Raw genomic sequence first — 5,803 nt, 5'->3', positions numbered from 1 at the left:
CTGACACCTTTTCTGCCTCAACTACCGCAGCTAAGGAAGCTGGATGGTGAAGATCAGACTAGCTTTGGTGCTGGCCCTGAGCTGGGCCTGTGGGGAGAGGGATCCCTCTTGTACTGGGCCCACCTGGAGCTGTATCAAGATGGGAAGAAGAGTTGGGTGGGAAGGGAAATAAGCCTGTATCCCAGCAAGGTAATGGAAATGAGGCTTTAGGAGGAGTCAAAAGGTAGAGGAAAATAGGTCTGATGTCCTGGGCAGTGGCAGAATTGGCTGGTGAAGATGGTATTATATGTAGTTCCAGGCTGGGAACCTGAATTTGCTTTGTTGGGAAGTTCTTTTATTCCTGAGGCCCCAGCAGTTCAGAGGCCTATGGTAAGACAGAGCCTGAACATCTACTCCTGTCTTTCCCCCAGAATCTCTTCTCTTGAAGAAGAGATCTCATATCAGAGATGGCTCACAGCTTGACTTGTGGGTGTTACTGTAGCAGGGTACACATGTCCAACAGGGGCCTTCTCTAGGTAGTAAGTGAGACAGGCAGTGTTGGTCTTGGCACAGCTGTTGTAGATAGAGATCACAAAGTTGATATGCTCAGCCATGGGGGTGGAGCAGACACCATAACCATCAGGGACCACCGGCCCAAGTCAGTCTTGGCAGGGACCTGGCTGGTAGAAAGGTTAAAGTGCAGTGGCATAGGATATGTCCATGAAGATCCCAGGGATGCTCACTAGATCCTCAATGACCCAAAGCTTTAGACCCAGTCTGTGGTGGTCAATGGCTTTCCTTCAGACAGCCTTGTCCAAGTATGATCTGTGTGTCATCACTCCCTTCCTCAGCTCTACCTTTGTGTGCTCCATCATGTCAATGTCATCCATGGCTTTGACAAAGTTGAAAGAATCAACAGAATTGAAATGGATGGTGTCAGTGAGGCCCAAGTGGAACATTTGGGGTGAGGCATTCTCACAGGTGGAACAGGTTTGTCCATAGACTCTGTAATAGGCCTTCTGGATGCAACTGCCTGGGCTTGTCTTCTCAGACTTGGGGTAATTCTTCCCAAAGTGATGGAATGCTAGCACTGTAAGGTCCAGGTCCCACACCATGATGCTGAGGTTCTGCTTGGCCTTTTCAATGTCATCTTTAATCTCAGAAGAGATGTTGAAGCACAGCTTCTTGGGCATAACTAGGGGAATCATGGGTGACCTCACTAGCTTTGTTTTCTTCCAGATATCCATGATGTGGTCCAGGAGTGCCACAATGGGGGAGCCCTCTACAGCAGCATGTTTATACATGAGACCGCAGGAATCATCTTCTGCCATGATGAATTGCAGGGTTTTAACAAACTGTTTTGCTTGCTGTCTCCACCATACAGCATTTGATCAGCCACCAGGCTTTTGTAATGCCCTCCAAGACCAGTGGCATGAGCTTATCCAGGCACACAGTGAAGATGCTCTTCTGTATCAAATGTACTGAAGCCTTGTTTGTTCTGTCTTTGATGAGGTTATTCTAAGTCTTAGCCCAGGTTTTTCAGTGATTGATGGTGAGGATACCAATGGGCTCCTTGTTGGTCTGCAGGGACCAGTTCCAGATCTTCTCCAGTTGTGGGAAGATCTGGTCTGTGGTGAAGGGTGACCCATCACTGTGGTACACATCCAATTCAAAAACCGGGCAATTGTGCACAACAGTGATATGTATAGGGGTCTTCATTGTCTTGCTATAGTTAGTGACCTAGTCTGGCTTGGGGCCTGGGATTTGGCAGGAAGAGAGGGTCTGGTAGTACTGGTTCATACACAGTGGCTTTCCTCCAAGATATTCCACTGGCAGTCTCATTGGCAACCGTGACCTTGAAATTCAAAGCTCATTCTATGAATTTGGCTGGCAACTGAAGCTGGGAATCCACAAAGTCTTGTTTCGGTAGCACCAGGCCTGGGTTAGAGTGGATCACCACAGGTGATCAGTACTGGGGGTAGGCAGTCTTTAGCCACCACTCAGCCAATTGTCTGTCTTCCTGGCTCTTCATTCCAGGCTCTTTTGTAGGTGCTCTCCTACCCCTCCTGAGCCCCAGAAGTCATCCACCAGCTGCTTGCTGTTATTCCATTCTGCCTCACTCACGATGGGCTGCAGGATCTGAAGGCAGCGGTCCATTATGTGCTGTAGTGGGGGCACTGGCAGTCGAGGCAAGGAGCTCTGATATGCCTGAAACCTGCTTGGCATCTTCCTCAAAGAGACTGGCTTGAGGAATCCCAAGGGCTTGATCATGGTTCTTGCCCCAAAGGCCAGCATCTTGGAGACCTGAGGACTACCCGCTCCACCCACTTCACTGAGACCAAAGTACGCTAGCCTCCAATAGATTTAGAAGCTGCTTTCCCCCTTTGCACTCACTACTGGTTTTGCTACCCAGGCCAAAGGCAGAGGATTGCAGGTCGCAGAGAGACCATCCCCTTCTACACTGCGGTCTCTGCCACTCTTCCCAGGCAGGTGAGGCATTCCCCGCATGTACCTGCAGTTGGGCAGGGGGTGGGGCATAAGGGAGGCATGAAGGATGGGGGACTGGGGGTGGGGCACTGGGACAGAGGGGAAAGGGCAGATGGAGTAAACTGGACTGGGGCCCAGAAGCCACAAATCTGCCTCTTTACAACTTCTACTCCTTCCCCATAGTTCTATCTCCTGGGCCTGGGGAGACAATCTAATCCACCTCACCCATACCCTATTGCCCCACCTTAAAGATCATCTAGATTGACTTCCTCATTTTACAGGGGGCAAAATTGAGGTAAGGTAACTTGCCCAAGGCCACAGAGCAGCTTGTGAACCTTTCCTGTTGTTGGTGGGTGAGTGGGGTCACATTTTGGTCCAAAAGGTCAAGTCTGTCATGTGAGAGCTATTTTGGGAGGAAAGCTGATAATGAAATGCTGAAAACAAGAGTCTAAAGATAGAGCTGGAGCAAAGGCAATTGCTCCCTCCTCCCCCATGCCAATTAAGCCCAGCCTTTATCCACCTGTACCTGGCATCTCTCCGGGCAGCAGGGAAGTTCAATGTATTAATCACACATGGATGGGCTCAGTTCCCCTGGATGGTGGGTAGCATCTGATGTATGAACCAGCCAGAGGCGAGGGGGAGAGGAGGGCTGAATGAGCCAGGTTGGGAGTAAGGGAAGGAGGGAGAGGGGGCCAAGTAAAGCAGACTGGGTGGGAAAGGGGGGAGGGGAAGAAAGGGAAGAAAACTGCCTGAACCGGGTCCCTAATGCAGGGGGAGGGGACAGAGAGGAGGAGGCTGAGCAAGCCAGGCTCAGGAGCATATGGGTGGCCATGTACTTGAAGACTCCATCCATATGCTCTATTTCATGGCCCATATGCCTTCTGTATTTTTCTTCCTGCATCTCCTTCCCACTTCCCCCTTTGCCACATTAGTCTAAGGTGTGATCACAGGCAGGACCAGTAGCCAGCTACCCATGTGTACCATGTGTTGGCCAGGAAGCATCTCCTTCCCCCAGACTATATCCCCTACCCACCTGACCCTGCACCCAAATCCTAGACATAGTCATTCTTTGAGGCAAGGTTTAGAAAAGCACCTACCGAATAGAGGGGTATGCAAAGTCATTATCAGCCATTAACATCTGGTCTGGGATTCCTTTCTCAGTCACTCAGTCTGAAGGGAATGGGATGCAGGATAAGCAAGTTTTAAGGAGAGTAAAAGGAGGAGCTACCTGAAGGCAGCAGATCTGAAGATAGGAAAGTCCTGAACAGCCAGGGGTCAAATTATCTATTCTGTGGGTTTCAAGGAAGCTTAGAGATCATCTAGTCCAAACTCCCACTCTATGCAGGAATCCTTTCTACAATATTCCTGACAGATGGTTATCTAGAGGTGCTTGCACACTTCTAGTAATGGGGAACTCACTATTTAAATTTTTTTAAATAGCCCTAATCTTTAGGAAGGGCTGACCTGGGCAAGTCACTTAATCCTGTTTGCCACAGTCTCCTCCTCTGTGAAGTGGACTGGAGAAGGAAATGGAAAACCACTCCAGTACCTTTGCCAAGAAAACCCCAAATGTTGCTGAAAAGTGACAGAATGACAATCACTAGGAAGGCCTTTATATTTTTGAGATAAGTGTCTATTCTCCAAGTTATTCCATTAACAACAACATAGATTTAGTTCTACCTCTCTTCCCCATGATAGACCTTCAGATATTTGAAAACTGTTAACACGTCTCCTCCCTACATGTTCCCCAGACTAAATGGCCCTGGATTTTTAAAGTGATCTTCATGTGATGTGGTTTTGTATCCCTCAACCATTCTAATCTGTTAATGTCTACCAGTTTGTCTATTGCCCTTGACCTGTCATAATATAACGGTGTCCCAAACACAATGCACTACTAGAGATACGATCTTACTGGTACAGATGGCAGTGAGACTATTCTCCCTTGTCCTGGGCACTGCCTGTCTAGGATCCTGGGGTTTTAGAGGTAGAAAGGACATTCAAAGCCATTTAAGCTACCTCTTTCATTTTACATATGGGGAAACTGAGAGCCAGAGAGGCCAAGTGACTTTCCGAAGATGACACAGATAGATAATGACAGAGCCAGGATTACAACCCAGATTTCTCAATTCTCTGACCACGTTTTTACAGTACGTCATGTGGCCTCACCCTAATGACTTGAGGTCAACTGAAATCCCCTAGCCTTTTTCAGATGAACCACTATTTAGTCCAGTCTCCCCATCCTATGTATGTGTAATTAACTTTGAAAAAAATTTCAAATTGCAGTACTTTTATATTTTTTCCTACTAAATTTCATCTTGTTAAATTTGGCTTATTATTCTATTCTGTATAGATATTAAAAATTTTTTTATCATCCAATGAATTAACCATATATTTCATTTTTGTGCCTCCTGGAAATTCATTAAGTAAACATTCTATATCTTCACCCAAGTTATTGTTAAAAATGTTCAACTGCATTTGATCCCAAAGAAAGAGACCTGTGGTCTTCCACTAGGGACATCATTCTAGATGGACATTGATCTATCAATAAGGATCACTTTGCTTCAACCGTCTACACCTGACTGTACTGCATTACTATTCCACAAGGATATCATAAAAGACTGTGAAATACCTTGCTGAAACCATATGGTACTATAATTATGATATCCTTTTGATCTATCATTCTAGTAACACTACTTAAAAATAGAATAAAGACAGTCTCTCACAATTTGTTCTTTCTAAACCCATGCTGGCTTCTAGTGATAACTATTTTCTTTTAAAAATACTCATAAGTCATCTATTTAATAATTTGTGCTGGCATTTTGCCAGAGGTCAAAGTAATGCTTATTGATCTGTAGTTTCTGGAATGCACCATTTTCCCATATTTATAAATTGGAGCAATTGACTGTCTCCAGACTGCTGGCACCTCTTTCCCTCTTTCCAATTTCTAAGAGAACATCAACAATGGCTCTGCAGCTATGTATTCATTTTCCCCCCTCTTAGTAAGCTAAGATGTAATTCATCTGAATCTAGATTCAGATTTAGATAGCCAAGTACTCAACTTACTAACTTCTTGCTTCCATCTTAACCATTAAATTTCCTTTTACCCTTTTCAGGCTAAAAAAAATTCTCCGTGAAGGAGGAGATAGATGCAGACTATGTAAATGCGCCGAAATTTATTAAAGGTATATCTGGAGGGAAGGTGTAAATTGATGTTGTTAGTTAAGAATTTAAATCACAATGTATTTTAACTAACCTCATTTGTTAATTTGTATAAATGAGAAATCATTAAGAGAAATCCATTTAGAGCAAGATTTAAAGAAATACATACTCTGTAGCA

The 5,803-nt window shown here is 45.4% G+C and overlaps 1 pseudogene; it reads right to left on the bottom strand.

The window, feature by feature from the left end:
* Positions 1–451: 451 nt before the first annotated feature.
* Positions 452–2,274, bottom strand: LOC118844867 (annotated as a pseudogene).
* Positions 2,275–5,803: the final 3,529 nt, after the last annotated feature.

This window comes from Trichosurus vulpecula, chromosome 3 (genome assembly GCF_011100635.1).
Source record: "Trichosurus vulpecula isolate mTriVul1 chromosome 3, mTriVul1.pri, whole genome shotgun sequence".
Classification (NCBI taxonomy): Eukaryota; Metazoa; Chordata; class Mammalia; order Diprotodontia; family Phalangeridae; genus Trichosurus; species Trichosurus vulpecula.
This window is presented reverse-complemented; position numbering and strand designations above follow the sequence as displayed.